The sequence below is a fragment of the Melanerpes formicivorus genome, unplaced genomic scaffold (genome assembly GCF_026170545.1).
Source record: "Melanerpes formicivorus ecotype bairdi unplaced genomic scaffold, bMelFor1.0.p_v2 SCAF_88, whole genome shotgun sequence".
Taxonomy (NCBI): Eukaryota; Metazoa; Chordata; class Aves; order Piciformes; family Picidae; genus Melanerpes; species Melanerpes formicivorus.
In genome coordinates, this window is record NW_027142440.1 from 2,399,590 (window position 1) to 2,415,396 (window position 15,807).

Here is a 15,807-nt window from a genome sequence, read left to right on the forward strand (position 1 = left end):
GTGAGGGAAGGCAGTGCTGCTGCTCCATCCTTACAGTGTGTGCACCCCAGCAAGAGCTGCTCCCTGCTCCCAGAGCCAGGCTTTACCTCTGCCCTGCTAGAGGTGTGAGCAGCCCCCCATGGACCCCCTGGGGAAGGCAGCCTGAGCTGTGCTTCACCTCTTTGGGCACCTGGGAAGGGCAGGCAGTGCCCCTGCCCAGTGCTCTGCAGGCACTCTCAGCCCCTGCTCCAGCAGGGGAGCTGCAGGCAGGCTGGGCAGGCTCAGAAGGGGCTGTGGGGATAGGCCAGGGGCAATGGTTTGGAACTGGAGCAGGGCAGGTTCAGGTTGGAGCTCAGGAGGAAGTTCAGCACAGTGAGGGTGGGGAGACACTGGCACAGGCTGCCCAGGGAGGTGGTGCAGGCTCCAGCCCTGGAGACACTCAAGGTCAAACCTGGCAGGGCCCTGAGCAGCCTGCTCCTGCTGGAGGTGTCCCTGCTGCCTGCAGAGGGTTGGACAAGATGCCCTTGGAGGGCTCCTTCCAACCCCATGCATCCTTTGATGCTATCTCAGGACACTTCAGCTTCCTGCTCCCAGCTCAGGCCTTCAGCCTGTGACTCTTGCCCCAGATGGAGAGTCCAAGCCCAGCTGCCAGGAGAGGAAAGGAGAAGGAGGCCCTGCTGAGCCAGCAGAGCCCAGGCTGCTCACTGCCCCCAGCCCCCAGCCCCCAGCTGAGCAGCACCAAGCAGTCCTGAGCTCAGCTCCCTCCACACCCACAGGTCCTGCTGTGCCCTCTGGCCTCAGAGCTGCCTTGGCAGGGCACTGTGCCCCCTCTGCACTGCCACAGGAGGGTGCCCCTGGTGCCCCTGGCTCAGCACACCTGGGGCACTGCTGCCCTGAGGGAAGCAGCTCCCAGGGTCCTGGTGCTGGGGCTGGAGCAGGACCAGGGCATGACCCAGACTGCTCTGGGTGTGTGGGAAGAGATCTGTAAAGCTCACCCAGCCCAACCCCTGCAGCCCCCAGAGACATCCCCAACCCCAGCAGGCTGCTCCCAGCCCCACACAACCTGCCCTGCACTGCTGCCAGCCATGGGGCAGCTCTCTGGGCAGCCTGGGCCAGGCTCTCCCCACCCTCAGCACCAAACATTTCTCCTCCTCTCCACTCTCCAGCTCCCTCTTGCAGTTCAAACCATCCCCCCTTGGCCTGGCCCTGCTCAGCAGTCTGTCCCCAGCTCTCTGATCTCCCCTTGAGGCACTGCAAGGCCACCAGAAGCTCTCCCTGGAGCCTCCTCCTCTGCAGGCTGCCCAAGCCCAGCTCTCTCAGCCTGGCTCCCAGCAGAGGGCTTCCAGCCCTGCCAGCACTGCTGTGGCCTCCTCTGGCCCTGCTCCCCCAGCTCCCTGTCTGTGCTGAGCACTCCAGAGCTGCCCCAGCACTGCAGGGAGGCCTCAGCAGAGCACAGCAGAGGGGCAGAATCCCCTCCCTGCCCCTGCTGCCCACACTGCTGGGGATCAGCCCAGGACAGGCTGGGGCTGGGCTGGCAGTGCTTGGTGCCAGCTCCTGTCCAGCTTTGCACCCCCAGCCCCCCCAAGGCCTCCTCCTCAGGCTGCTCTCCAGCCCTTCATCCCCAGCCTGGATCAACCCTGTTGTCCCAGCCCATGTACAAGACCTGGCAATGATCCTCAGGATCTCTCACAGCCACCTTTCCAACTCAGAGGCTCCAAGCTGAATTCCCAAGTCATCCATGAGGAGATTCCCCTCCCCACCACATGCCTGGCCTGCCCTGAGGGTCACCTTTCTCTTGTGCTGAGCACCCCTGCACAGCACCACAGCAAAACACAGGTCAGGAACATGATCAACCTCCAGAAGCACAGGGAGAGGTTGGAGAAGACCTCAGAGATCATCCAGTGCTACCTCTGACCTAATCCCCAACACCTCCTGACAGCTAACCCATGGCTCCCAGTGCCACATCCAATCCCCTCCTGAACACCTCCAGGGATGGGGACTCCACCACCTCCCTGGGCAGCACATTCCAATGGCTAACAACTCTCTCTGGGAAGTCCTCACTCCAAGGCCAGGCCCAGCCTGTCCCTGAGGCAGGAGCTCCCTCCAAGGTCTCTTCCCACCTAGAGCATACTTTCCCACCCTCTTCAGGCAAATCACCTCATGGATCACACTTCACTTAGGGAAAGAAGAGACTCCAGGGGCAGCCTGTGTCACCAGGCAGAGTCTCTGCCATCTGGTGAGTGACAAAGCAGGTGAGCAGCTCAGACCTCAAAGATCACCAAGTCCAACCTGGCACCCAACACCTCCTGACAGCTAACCCATGGCTCCCAGTGCCACATCCAATCCCCTCCTGAACACCCCCAGGGATGGGGACTCCACCACCTCCCTGGGCAGCACATCCCAAGGGCCAATCTCTCTCTCTAGGAAGAACTTTCTCCTCACCTCCAGCCTGAACCTCCCCTGGCACAGCTTGAGACTGTGTCCTCTTGTTCTGGTGCTGCTTGCCTGGCAGAAGAGACCAACCCCCACCTGGCTACAACCTCCCTGCAGGGAGTTGGAGAGAGCAAGAAGGTCTCCCCTGAGCCTCCTCTTCTCCAGGCTAAGCAACCCCAGCTCCCTCAGCCTCTCCTCACAGGGCTGTGCTCCAGACCCCTCCCCAGCTTTTTTGCCCTTCTCTGGACACCTTCCAGCAGCTCAACCTCTTTCCTAACCTGAGGAGCCCAGAACTGGACACAGGACTCAAGGTGTGGCCTAAGCAGTGCTGAGCACAGGGCACAATGACCTCCCTGCTCCTGCTGGCCACACTCCTCCTGCTCCAGGCCAGGATGCCCTTGGCCACCTGGACACAGTGCTGGGTTCCCAGGGGGGTGAAGGAGCAGCCCTAGAAAAACAATCAACCAACCCTAGCAAGCCCCAAGCTCTAAACCAGTTATGGCATCATGGCACAGCCCTGAGAAACAGCTTCAGGAAGGAGGGGAGAGAGAGCAGCCAAAGGCCAAGGAAAGCCCTGCTCTGTGGAGCCCCAGCTAGAGAGCCAAGAGTAAAACAAAGAGAAACAACCTGGACCCCCAAGGGAAGCACCTGGGAAGAGCAGAAGCAGCCCACTCCTCAGGAGGTGGAGCAGAGGGCAGCACCCAAGGAGGCTGTGGCAAGGTCCCAAGGCTCTGGAGGTGGTGGTAGAGGAGAAGGCAGGGAGCAGAGGCTTGCTCCCAAAGAGGAAGGCAGTCTTGTGACCAGCCAGGGGCTGCCTCTTTCACCCACTGCACACAGGAGGTGGGCAGGGCACTGAAGGGGCCAGGGAGAGAAGCCCCAGGGGCTGGAGGCCAGCAGAGGGGGGCAGGGGCAGGGGGCAGGAGCAGGGGGCAGGGGGAGAGGCAGGGGGCAGGGGGAGAGGCAGGGGGCAGGAGCAGAAGGCAAGGGGAGAACAGGGGCAGGAGACGGGGCAGGAGGCAGGGGGAGAGCAGGAGACGGGCAGGGGCAGGAGGCAGAGGGCAGGAGCAGAGGCAGGGACAGGGGGCAGGGGCAGGAGGCAGGGGCAGGAGGCAGGGCTGCAGTGGGGATGGCTGTGCCTGGCCGCCTCTCAATCCCAGTGCAGGGATCCTTCCTTCCTGAGAGTGTGCAAGCCTAGGCCAGGGCAAAAATCACATCACCTCTCATCCCTCTTGGGAGACCTCATTGTGGCCTTCCAGGATCTGCAGGGGGCTGCAGGAAAGCTGGGGAGGGACTTTGAGGGTGTCAGGGAGGGATAGGGGTCTGGGACAGCTCTGAGTGGGGCAGGAATCAGGCCTGGGACAGGGAGCCAGCAATGGGCACTGGCAGCTTCTGGCCTGCCAGTGCCCATTGCCAGAGGTGGAGGGAGAGGATCCTGCCCCTCTGCTCTGGGGTGTCAGGGAGGGATAGCACTAGGGGGGATGGAGCAGAACTAGAAGTGGGGAGATGGAGATTGGCTGTGAGGAAGAAGTTGTTCCCCAGGAGGGTGGTGAGAGCCTGGCACAGGTTGCCCAGGGAGGTGGTGGAAGCCTCCTGGCTGGAGGTGTTTGCAGCCAGGCTGGAGGTGGCTGTGAGCAACCTGCTGTGGTGTGAGGTGTCCCTGGCCATGGCAGGGGGTTGGAGCTGGCTGAGCCTGGAGCTCCCTTCCAACCCTGAGAGTTCTCTGAGTCTGTGACAGCAGCCAGCAGGAGAAATTCAGCTGGCATCAGCCTGTGCCAGTTAGCAGCCATGGTCAGTCCCAAACTACTCTCAAATCAGCTCTTCCCTTCCCTCCTGTCCCCCATCTTCTTTCTAGTAAAAAGGTCTGGCAGGGGAAGTGGTCCTCTCCAAACCAGGAGACCACTGAGGCTGGTGCTTGGCTCCAGGTTCTTTCACAGTGCCTTCATAGCCCCTGGATCAGCCTTTCCCTGTGGCACTGCCATGCAGAGCTGCCATCTGCTCAGACAGGTAGCCCACCCCCTGCTCCAGCAGGGCACCCACAGCACAGTGCCCAGCACCACACTGCCCAGGGGGGGTTGGAAGCTCTCCACACAAGGACACTCCACAACCTCTCTGGGCAGCCTGCTCCAGGCCTCCAGCACCCTCACACCAAACAACTTTCTCCTCCTCTTCACATCCAACCTCCTGGCCTCCACTCTCTGCCCCTTGCTGCCCCTTGGCCTGGCCCTGGCCACCACTCAGCAGAGCCTGGCCCCAGCCTCTTGCCCCCCACAGCTCCTTGAGCTCTTGCTGAGCATTGCTCAGCTGCCCTCTGGGGCTGCTCTTCTGCAGGCTCTCAGCCCCAGGGCTCTCAGCCTTTGCTCCTGCCAGAGCTGCTCCAGGCCCCTCAGCAGCTCTGCAGCCTCCCCTGGACTCTCTCCAGCAGTTCTGTCTCTCCTCAACTGGGGAGCCCAGACCTGGACCCAGCACTCCAGATGTGGCCTCCCTAGGGTTGAGTAGAGGGGGAGGAGAACCTCCCTTGCCCTGCTGCCACCCTCTTCTCCCTGCCCCCCAGGACCCCCTTGGCCTTCTTGGCCCCCAGGGCACATTGCTGCCTCCTGGGGACCTTGTTGTCCCCCAGCACTCCCAGCTCCTTCTCCTTGGAGCTGCTTCCCAGCAGGTCCCCCCTCAGCTGTGCTGCTGCAGGAGGTTGTTCCTCCCCAGGGCCAGGACCCTGCCCTTGCTGAGCTCCATGAGGTTCCCTGTGCCCAGCCCTGCAGCCTGTTCAGGTGATGCAGTCACTTCCCTATCACTCTCTTAAACTAAACCAAACCCAAGGCAGCACAGCCCACAGCTGCCAGCCAGGAGAGGTAAGTGGAGAGCTGCAGAGTCTCTGTCACCCAGTGATGGGAAGTGACTGCCCATGAGCCTCCCGCTCCTCCAGCCCCTCAGAACCCCCAATCTCCAGAGGGGAGTCAGCTGCAGCAGCCCCTTGAGCACATGCACACACACAGCCCCAGCCCAGAGCTGGCTGAACAGCACAAACAATTCAGAGCAAGGTCTCTGCTGGCCAGACCTTGACACACAGCTCAGACAGCAGCAGAGCTTCTAATTTAGGGATGAGAGAGAGGTGGAGTGCACAGCTCTGGGGCTGGGAGTGCTGCCTAGCTGAGCTCCCCCTGGCACACTGGGGGTGGCTGCTGCTCCTGTTCAAGGCCAGCAGAGCAGCTGTAAGAGTAAGGCAGAGAGCAGCAAGGAGAGGAGGAGTTTCAGCAAGGCAGAAAGCAGCCCTGCCCCAGGGGTGCAGCCAGGTGGGGCTCTGCAGGCTCCCAGCAGAAGGAACCAAATGCCTTGGAGCATTACCCAACAGGAAAATGCCTTCTGAGTGCTCAGCTGCCTCAGAGCAAAGCCAGGGGTGCTGGAGGAGCACACTTCAGCCACCAGACAAAAGGCTGCAGCCCAGCCCAGGGCATGCCCCTGGCTGAGGCACCTGGCCACCTGCCCTCCCCAGCCAGAAAAACAAGTGGGCAGGATCAGAGCACAAAGAGCAGCTGAGGAGAGCAGGGCAAGAGAACCTCCTGCTGAGGAGGGACAGGATCCTGGGCTCCAAGCACCACCTGAATGGGACCAAAGGTCTCAGAGGCTGCCAGAATCTCAGGATGGAAAAGACCTTTCAGATCATAGAGTGCAGCCCTGAGCCCAGCACTGCCAGGGCAGCACCAGCCCATGGCACTCAGCACCAGGGCTCTGAAACCCCCCCCAGGGATGGGAAACCCACCCCTGCCCTGGGCAGCCTGGGCCAGGCCTTCACAGCCCTGGGGGGGGAAAGAAATTGTTCCTCATGCCCAACCTAACCCTCCCCTGGAACAACTTGAGGCCCTTTCCTCTTGCCCATCAGCTGCTCCCTGGGAGCAGAGCCCAGCCCCCACCTGGCTGCAGCCTCCTCTCAGGGAGCTGCAGAGAGCAATGAGGTCTCCCTCAGCCTCCTCTGCTCCAGGCTCAACACCCCCAGCTCCCTCAGCTGCTCCTCCCCAGCCCTGCTCTCCAGACCCTTCCCCAGCTCTCTTGTCCTTCCCTGGACCTGCTCCAGCCTCTCAATGTCCTTCTTGGAGGGAGAGGCCCAAAACTGACCCCAGGACTCACGCTGTGGCCTCACCACTGCCCAGCACAGGAGGACAATCCCTGCCCTGGACCTGCTCACCACTACCTTGCTGCTCCAGGCCAGGCTGCTGGTGACCACCTTGGCACCCCCAGCTCATCTTCAGCCACTGCTGGCCACCACCCCCAGGGCCTTTCCCACTGGGCAGCTTCCAGGCACTCTGCCCCCAGCCTGGAGCCTTTGTGGGGCTGTTGTGACCCAGGTGCAGGCCCCAGCCCTTGGCCTGTGAAGCCTCCTACCCTCCAGCTGCTCAACACTGCTGCCCAACTTGGTGTCCTCTGCCAAGTGCTGAGGGTGCCTGGATGCCCTCACCCAGATCACTGACAGAGAGGTGAAAGAGAACTGGCCCAAGTGCTGAGCCCTGGGGAACAGCACTGGGGACCAGCTGGAGTTCACTCCCATCCCCACCACTCTACAGCCCCCACCCTCAGGCAGGTTTTCACCCAGCTAAGCTGAGGCCCTGTCAAAGGCAGGAGCAGCCAAATGTGGGGGTTGGGACAAGCCTGCAGGAGCTTGAGGCCTGCCACAGGCCATGGGCACTCCTCACACAAGCTGCCTGCCTGCTGCCTGGGCTCTGCTGCACACTCTCAGGAGCAAGCCACTCAGGCATGAGGAGCTGCACGGCTGAGAGCCTGCTGAAGAGGCCTGCAGCTCAAGAGGCCTGCAGCTCAAGAGGCCATCATCTGTTGGGTTCCCTTCCAGCAGCCTCCTCTGCAAGTGCTGTCCCCAGGGCAGGCACAGGGGGAAAGCTCAGAGAGCAGCAGCCCCCTCCAAGCAAGCCTCAGCCCAGGCAGGCAAGGGCTGGGCTGGGGGCAGAGGGCTGGGGGCAGAGGGCTGGGGGCGCAGGGCTGGGGGCGCAGGGCTGAGGGCGCAGGGCTGGGCTGAGGGCTCAGGGCTGGGCGCAGGGCTGGGCGCAGGGCTGAGGGCGCAGGGCTGAGGGCGCAGGGCTGAGGGCGCTGGGCTGGGCGCAGGGCTGAGGGCGCAGGGCTGGGCGCAGGGCTGGGCGCAGGGCTGGGCGCAGGGCTGGGCGCAGGGCGCAGGGCTGAGGGCGCAGGGCTGAGGGCGCAGGGCTGAGGGCGCAGGGCTGAGGGCTCAGGGCAGGGCGCAGGGCTGAGGGCTCAGGGCTGGGCGCAGGGCTGGGCGCAGGGCTGGGCGCAGGGCTGGGCGCAGGGCGCAGGGCTGAGGGCGCAGGGCTGAGGGCGCAGGGCTGAGGGCGCAGGGCTGAGGGCGCAGGGCTGGGCGCAGGGCTGAGGGCGCAGGGCTGGGCGCAGGGCGCAGGGCTGAGGGCGCAGGGCTGGGCGCAGGGCTGGGTGCGCAGGGCTGGGCGCGCAGGGCTGGGCGCGCAGGGCTGAGGGCGCAGGGCTGAGGGCGCAGGGCTGAGGGCGCAGGGCTGGGCACGCAGGGCTGGGCGCGCAGGGCTGGGCGCAGGGCTGGGCGCAGGGCTGGGCGCAGGGCTGAGGGCGCAGGGCTGAGGGCGCAGGGCTGGGCGCAGGGCTGAGGGCGCAGGGCTGGGCGCGCAGGGCTGGGCGCGCAGGGCTGGGCGCGCAGGGCTGGGCGCGCAGGGCTGGGGGCGCAGGGCTGGGCGCAGGGCTGAGGGCGCAGGGCTGAGGGCGCAGGGCTGAGGGCGCAGGGCTGGGCGCAGGGCTGGGGGCGCAGGGCTGGGGGCGCAGGGCTGGGCGCAGGGCTGAGGGCGCAGGGCTGGGCGCGCAGGGCTGGGCGCGCAGGGCTGGGCGCGCAGGGCTGGGCGCGCAGGGCTGGGCGCGCAGGGCTGAGGGCGCAGGGCTGGGCGCGCAGGGCTGAGGGCGCAGGGCTGAGGGCGCAGGGCTGGGCGCAGGGCTGGGCGCGCAGGGCTGAGGGCGCAGGGCTGGGCGCGCAGGGCTGAGGGCGCAGGGCTGGGGGCGCAGGGCAGGGCTCAGGGCTGGGCGCTGGGCTGAGGGCGCAGGGCTGGGCGCAGGGCTGAGGGCGCAGGGCTGGGGGCTCAGGGCAGGGCGCAGGGCTGAGGGCGCAGGGCTGAGGGCGCAGGGCTGAGGGCGCAGGGCTGGGCGCGCAGGGCTGGGCGCGCAGGGCTGGGCGCGCAGGGCTGGGGGCGCAGGGCTGGGCGCGCAGGGCTGAGGGCGCAGGGCTGAGGGCGCAGGGCTGAGGGCGCAGGGCTGGGCGCGCAGGGCTGAGGGCGCAGGGCTGGGGGCGCAGGGCAGGGCTCAGGGCTGGGCGCTGGGCTGAGGGCGCAGGGCTGGGCGCAGGGCTGAGGGCGCAGGGCTGGGGGCTCAGGGCAGGGCGCAGGGCTGAGGGCGCAGGGCTGAGGGCGCAGGGCTGAGGGCGCAGGGCTGGGCGCGCAGGGCTGGGCGCGCAGGGCTGGGCGCGCAGGGCTGGGGGCGCAGGGCTGGGCGCAGGGCTGAGGGCGCAGGGCTGAGGGCGCAGGGCTGAGGGCGCAGGGCTGAGGGCGCAGGGCTGGGCGCAGGGCTGGGGGCGCAGGGCTGGGCGCAGGGCTGGGCGCAGGGCTGGGCGCAGGGCTGAGGGCGCAGGGCTGAGGGCGCAGGGCTGGGCGCGCAGGGCTGAGGGCGCAGGGCTGGGCGCGCAGGGCTGGGCGCGCAGGGCTGGGCGCAGGGCTGAGGGCGCAGGGCTGAGGGCGCAGGGCTGAGGGCGCAGGGCTGGGGGCGCAGGGCAGGGGGCGCAGGGCAGGGGGCGCAGGGCAGGGGGCGCAGGGCTGAGGGCGCAGGGCTGAGGGCGCAGGGCTGGGCGCAGGGCGCAGGGCTGGGCGCAGGGCTCAGGGCTGGGCGCAGGGCTGGGCGCAGGGCTGAGGGCGCAGGGCTGAGGGCGCAGGGCTGGGCTGACTTGGCCTGCAGCCTCCCCAGGAAGGGAGCACCGTGGATGGGAGCTGGTGGCAAGCGGCTGTGACCTCTCCTGCCCGGAAGGCTCTGGACAGCAAACCCCTCCAGGGCTGCTTGGGAAGCTGGCTTTGAAACTCACAGCCCAAAGAGCCTCAGAGGCAGGTGGTTAAAGAGAGCTGCAAGGCAGGGGAGCTGGGAGAAGCTCCAGGCAGGATGCTCAGGGGATTGGTTGACTTGCAGAAACCCAAACCTTTTTGTAGTTAGAAGGTAGAAGAGAATAGAATAAACCAGGCTGGAAGAGACCTTCAAGATCATCAGGTCCAGCCTATCACCCAGCACCATCTAAGCAACTCAACCCTGGCATCAAGCATCCCATCCAGCCTCCTCCTGAGCACCTCCAGGGATGGGGACTCCACCACCTCCCTGGGCAGCACATCCCAGTGGCCAATCTCTCTCTCTGGGTAGAATTTCCTCCTCTGGGGATGTGAGAGCTCTCTGGGCATCCCAAGCCCATCTCCTACCCTGCTGTGAGGGAAGGCAGTGCTGCTGCTCCATCCTTACAGTGTGTGCACCCCAGCAAGAGCTGCTCCCTGCTCCCAGAGCCAGGCTTTACCTCTGCCCTGCTAGAGGTGTGAGCAGCCCCCCCACGGCCCCCCTGGGGAAGGCAACCTGAGCTGTGCTTCACTTCTCTGGACACCTGGGAAGGGCAGGCACTGCCCCTGCCCAGTGCTCTGCAGGCACTCTCAGCCCCTGCTCCAGTAGGGCCCACACCAAACCAGTGGCCAAAGTGCACAGCCCTGTGCCAGCAAGGGCCAAGGCAGGGAGTAAAGCAGGGTACAGGCTGAAAGGCTGAGCCCAGGCTGGGAAGAGAGCAGCTCCCCAGCTTCCCTGTGCCAGCAAGGACAAGGCATGGAGTAAAGCAGGGTACAGGCTGACAGGCTGAGCCCAGGCTGGGAAGAGAGCAGCTCCCCAGCTTCCCTGTGCCAGCAAGGACAAGGCATGGAGTAAAGCAGGGCCACAGGCTGACAGGCTGAGCCCAGGCTGGGAAGAGAGCAGCTCCCCAGCTTCCCTGTGCCAGCAAGGACAAGGCAGGGAGTGAAGCAGGGTACAGGCTGAAAGGCTGAGCCCAGGCTGGGAAGAGTGCAGCTCCCCAGCTTCCCTGTGCCAGCAAGGACAAGGCAGGGAGTGAAGCAGGGTACAGGCTGAAAGGCTGAGCCCAGGCTGGGAAGAGTGCAGCTCCCCAGCTTCCCTGTGCCAGCAAGGACAAGGCAGGGAGTGAAGCAGGGTACAGGCTGAAAGGCTGAGCCCAGGCTGGGAAGAGTGCAGCTCCCCAGCTTCCCTGTGCCAGCAAGGACAAGGCAGGGAGTGAAGCAGGGTACAGGCTGAAAGGCTGAGCCCCAGCTGGGAAGAGTGCAGCTCCACAGCTTCCCACTCCCACCCCAGAATGGTCCACAGAAGCAGAGGATCACAGAGGGGCAGGGGTTGGGAGGGATCTCCAGGGATGTGAGTCCAAGCCCCCTGCCAAGCAGGATCACCCAGGGCAGCTCACACAGAACACATCCAGATGGGTCCTGAAAGCCTCCAGAGGAGACTCCACAACCTCCCTGGGCAGCCTGCCCCAGGCCCCTAGCACCCTCACACCAAAGGTTTCTCCTCCTCTTCAGAGGGAACCTCCTGGGTTCCAGTTGGTGCCTGCTGCCTTTGGCCTGTGCCAGGACCCCTCTGGAAGAGCCTGGCCCCTTCCTGCCCCCCACCTCTCAGGTATTTATAGGCATTCATAAGCTGCTCTTCTGCAGACTAAACAGCCCCAGGGCTCTCAGCCCTTCCTTATCAGACAGCTGCTGCAGCTCAGCATCCCCCCAGCTCCTGCTGGCCACTCTCCAGTACTTCCCTGCCTCACTTGGCCTGGGGGAGCCCAAGGACACTTGAGCCCAGATTCTCCTTCCCCCTGGTGAGGTTAGCTCAGTTCTACATGCAGCACTGTTGCACAAGCAGGCCTTGCACAATCCTTGCAGGCTTTTGTACCAGCCAGCTCCTCCTGGAGTCAGGAGAGGTGCCAGCAGTGACCCACAGGAGCAAGGCAGGGGAATGCATTTCAGCAGGCACCAAGCTGTGGCCCACACAGAGGGCCAGCCCCACACAGAGTCCTCCCAACGCCCCAGGCTGCTTCCCAAACCTTTGCTAGCCCTCCCCAGCACGGGCACTGCCAGGGCCATGTTTTCCAGGGAGAAAAGTCCAGGCCCATCTTGATTTCCTAACCTCCCCATCCCTTACTCCACACAGGGAGAGCCAAAAGCACAATTAGTCACAGTCCCAGGGTTGTTCCCTGGGAGGGAGCAGCACAGAGGGGGCTGAGCACGGCAGGAATCTGCCAGCTCAGGGCACACCATCACCTGGATGGGAAAGACCTGGAGCTCACTGAGTCCAACCATACTCCACCACCACCCTGTGCACAGCTGTGAGGCCATGGCCCCAGGCTCCTCACCTGAAGGGCTTTGAAACCCCTGCAGGGATGTGGACTCCCCCACACAATGACCCTTTTGGTGAAGGGGCTTCTTCTAATGCCCAACCTAACCCTCCCCTGGCACAACTTGAGGCCCTTTCCTCTTGCCCACCAGCTGCTCCCTGGGAGCAGAGCCCAGCCCCCACCTGGCTCCAGCCTCCTCTCAGGGAGCTGCAGAGAGCAATGAGCTCTCCCTCAGCCTCCTCTCCTCCAGGCTGAACACCCCCAGCTCCCTCAGCTGCTCCTCCCCAGCCCTGCTCTCCAGACCCTTCCCCAGCTCTGTTACCCTGCTCCAGCCTCTCAATGTCCTCCTTGGAGTGAGGGACTCAAAACTGAATCCAGTGTGCAAGGTGTGGCCTGTACCAGGGTACAGGAGGACAATCCCTGCCCTGGACCTGCTCACCACTACCTTGCTGCTCCAGGCCAGGCTGATGGTGACCACCTTGGCCACCTGGGCACCCCCTGGCTCATCTTCAGCCACTGCTGGCCACCACCCCCAGGTCCTTTCCCACTGGGCAGCTTCCAGGCACTCTGCCCCCAGCCTGGAGCCTTTGTGGGGCTGTTGTGACCCAGGTGCAGGCCCCAGCCCTTGGCCTGTGAAGCCTCCTACCCTCCAGCTGCTCAACACTGCTGCCCATGCTCCACTCTCAGGGGTCATGGCCTGCAGAGCCCCAGGTGCTGCTCCTCCCCTGGCCCTGGGTTCCACGGGAGAGCGGCAGCACACAATTGATTGGAGTTGTTTACTTGGGGAGAAAGCAGCAGGGGATTAGGAACACTCTGCAATTGTTTGTTCTCCTCCTAGATGAAATTTCAGCCTGCAAGGCCAGGGCTGGCAGAGGTCTCCCTGCCAGTGCAGGGCCTGTGACTCAGCCCAGGGAGAGCCTGGCTAAGGGAACCTGCTCGTGGGGCTCCAACGTGCACACCAGGAGAGCAACTTATGTAAGCTGCAGGAGCTGGGCTTGGAGAGGCAGAGCCACAGCAGGAAGCAGAACAAAGGTCAGGGCCAGCAGGTGTGACTGCCAGGGGGGAGATGTTGTACCAGAGGGATGGACAAGGTCTCTACATTACTCATAGATACACTAGGGTTGGAAGGGAGCTCAAGGCTCAGCCAGCTCCAACCCCCTGCCATGCCCAGGGACACCTCACACCACAGCAGGTTGCTCACAGCCACCTCCAGCCTGGCTGCAAACACCTCCAGGCAGGAGGCTTCCACCACCTCCCTGGGCAGCCTGTGCCAGGCTCTCACCACCCTCCTGGGGAACAACTTCTTCCTCACAGCCAAGCTCAATCTCCCCACTTCTAGTGCTGCTCCATCCCCCCCAGTCCTATCCCTCCCTGACACCCCAGAGCAGAGGGGCAGGATCCTCTCCCTCCACCTCTGCCAATGGGCACTGGCAGCCCAGAAGGCCAAGGGCTCAGCTGCCCTTGGCCTTCTGGGCTGCCAGTGCCCATTGCTGGCTCCCTGTCCCAGGCCTGATTCCTACCCCCCTCAGAGCTGTCCCAGACCCCTATCCCTCCCTGACACCCTCAAAAGTCCCTCCCTGACACCCTCAAAAGTCCCTCCCCAGCTTTCCTGCAGCCCCCTGCAGCTCCTGGAAGGCCACAAGGAGGTCTCCTCAGAGCCTTCTCCTCTCCAGCCTGCACAACCCCAACTCCCTCAGTCTGTCCTCACAGCAGAGCAGCTCCAGCCCTCTGCTCCTCCTCCTGGCCCTTCTCTGGACACCTTCCAGCACCTCCAGATCCTTCCTGGCACAGAGGCTCCAGAGCTGGCCCCAGAGCTCCAGCTGTGGTCTCAGCAGAGTGGAGCAGAGGGGCAGAATCCCCTCCCTGGCCCTGCTGGCCACACTTCTCTTGCTGCAGCCCAGGCTCTGCTTGGCTCTCTGGGCTGCAAGTGCTCCCTGCTGGCTCCTGCTGAGCTTCTCCTCCCCCAGCACCCCCAAGGCCTTTGCTTCAGGGCTGCTCTCCAGCCAGTCCCTGCCCAGCCTCTATCAGTGCCTGGGATTGCCCTGCCCCAGCTGCAGGACCTTGCCCTTGGCCTTGTTGCCCCTCCTGAGGTTGTCCTGGGCCCAGCTCTGCAGCCTGCCCAGGTCCCTCTGGATGGATCCTTGGCTCCAGCTGTCAGCAGCACCACACAGCTTGGTGCCATCAGCAGAGCTGCTGAGGGAGCCTCAGTGCCACTGTCCCTGGCACCAAGAAGGCTGCTGAACAGGAGTGGTCCCAGTGCTGACCCCTCAGGGACTCCACTTGTCCCTGGCCTGCCCCAGGCCATGGACCATTGGCAGCCACTCTGTGGTGTGGCCATCAAGCCAGTTCTGTGGCCACTGAGTGGTGCATCCATGGAACCCATCCTGCCCCAGCCTGGAGACCAGGATGCTGTGGGGGACAGTGGCAAAGGCTTTGCTCAGCTCTAGATAAATGACCTCAGTTGCTCAGATATCATCTATTAGCCAGCCTGCAGCTGGGGTAGGGCAATACCAGGCTGGGCTGGGTCTGGCATGAGAGCAGAGGACAGACTGTGAGGACAGACTGAGGGAGTTGGGGTTGTGCAGGCTGGAGAGGAGAAGGCTCCCAGGAGACCTCCTTGTGGCCTTCCAGGATCTGCAGGGGGCTCCAAGAAAGCTGGGGAGGGACTTTTGAGGGTGTCAGGGAGGGATAGGACTGGGGGGGATGGAGCAGAACTAGAAGTGGGGAGATGGAGATTGGCTGTGAGGAAGAAGTTGTTCCCCAGGAGGGTGGTGAGAGCCTGGCACAGGTTGCCCAGGGAGGTGGTGGCAGCCTCCTGCCTGGAGGTGTTTGCAGCCAGGCTGGAGGTGGCTGTGAGCAACCTGCTGTGGTGTGAGGTATCCCTGGCCATGGCAGGGGGTTGGAGCTGGCTGAGCCTTGAGCTCCCTTCCAGCCCTGACAGTTCTGTGACTCTCTGACAGCAGATGGCAGAGGCACAGAGCAGGGAAGCCTGTTCCTTAGTCCTTCATTATCTTGGCTGCAGCAGCAAAGCAGAGGGTGAAGGTCAAAAGGGAGTTCAGTCTCAGCACAGCTCCAGAGCTGTGAGCTGGCTAAGGAAAGCATCACTGCCAGCTCCTGGCCACTCAGCCTCCCTGCCCAAGCCCACCTGCACCCACAGGTGCTCCACACAGAAGAAAAGAGATTACCTTGCACCTAGGGCTCTGCAAGCACTTGCTGGTGGGGCCCCAGAGCTCCAGCAGGAAGGGTGGTGAGCAGCAGGGAAAGCCTCCCCCAAGGCCAGACGAGCAACTTCACTCCTGGGGCCCTGCTGAGCTCCTCCAGCTGCTCTGGAAGTGACAGAAGAGAGGTTGGAGAAGGCATTCACCTGCCCAATCCTGGCTACTCCACAGGCACCACCCCACAGGTTACTGATTGAACAAGAGGCAAAGTGATGACAAAGCAGAAGGCTTTCCTGTCCCAATCAGGGCAGCACTCATTAACCAGGGGGAAGGCAGCTGAGTGACAGCCTCCTCCTTCCTGCCATGCTGCTCCTGCCTTCCCAAGGCTTTCACACCAGGAGATTAAGAGAAAGTCCTCAGCTGGGACAGCTTTAGTGCTGCTGTCATGGAATTGCTTTGGTCTGAAGAGATCTTTCAGATCCCTGAGCCCAGCCCTGCCAGGGCACCACCAACCTATGGCCCTCAGCACCACATCTCCACAGCTCTGAACCCCCCAACCCCAGGGCTGGGGACTCCACCACTGCCCTGGGCAGCCTGGGGCAGACTTTGACAACCACTTGGGGGAAGGAGTTGTTCCTCATGTCCAACCCAAACCTCCCCTGGGGCAACTTCAGGCCATTTCCTCTTGTCCTGTTGCTGGTTCCTTGGGAGAAGAGACCAACTCCCCCCTCACTCCAGCCTCCTCTCAGGGAGTTGTAACCCCCCCAGCTCCCTCAGCTGCTCCTCCCCAGCCCTGTCCTCCAGACC

At 63.9% G+C, this 15,807-nt stretch overlaps 1 protein-coding gene across 2 annotated transcripts in view; it reads right to left on the reverse strand.

Moving 5' to 3' along the window:
* The window catches only part of POR (cytochrome p450 oxidoreductase), a 57,269-nt gene extending 42,079 nt beyond the window's left edge, over positions 1 to 15,190 (reverse strand). For both annotated transcript variants that reach the window (XM_068165404.1, XM_068165405.1), the window contains exon 1: positions 15,028 to 15,190. The gene's annotated coding sequence lies outside the window, so the exon portion shown is untranslated. The remainder of the gene's footprint in view (positions 1 to 15,027) is intronic.
* Between the last annotated feature and the right edge of the window lie 617 nt (positions 15,191 to 15,807).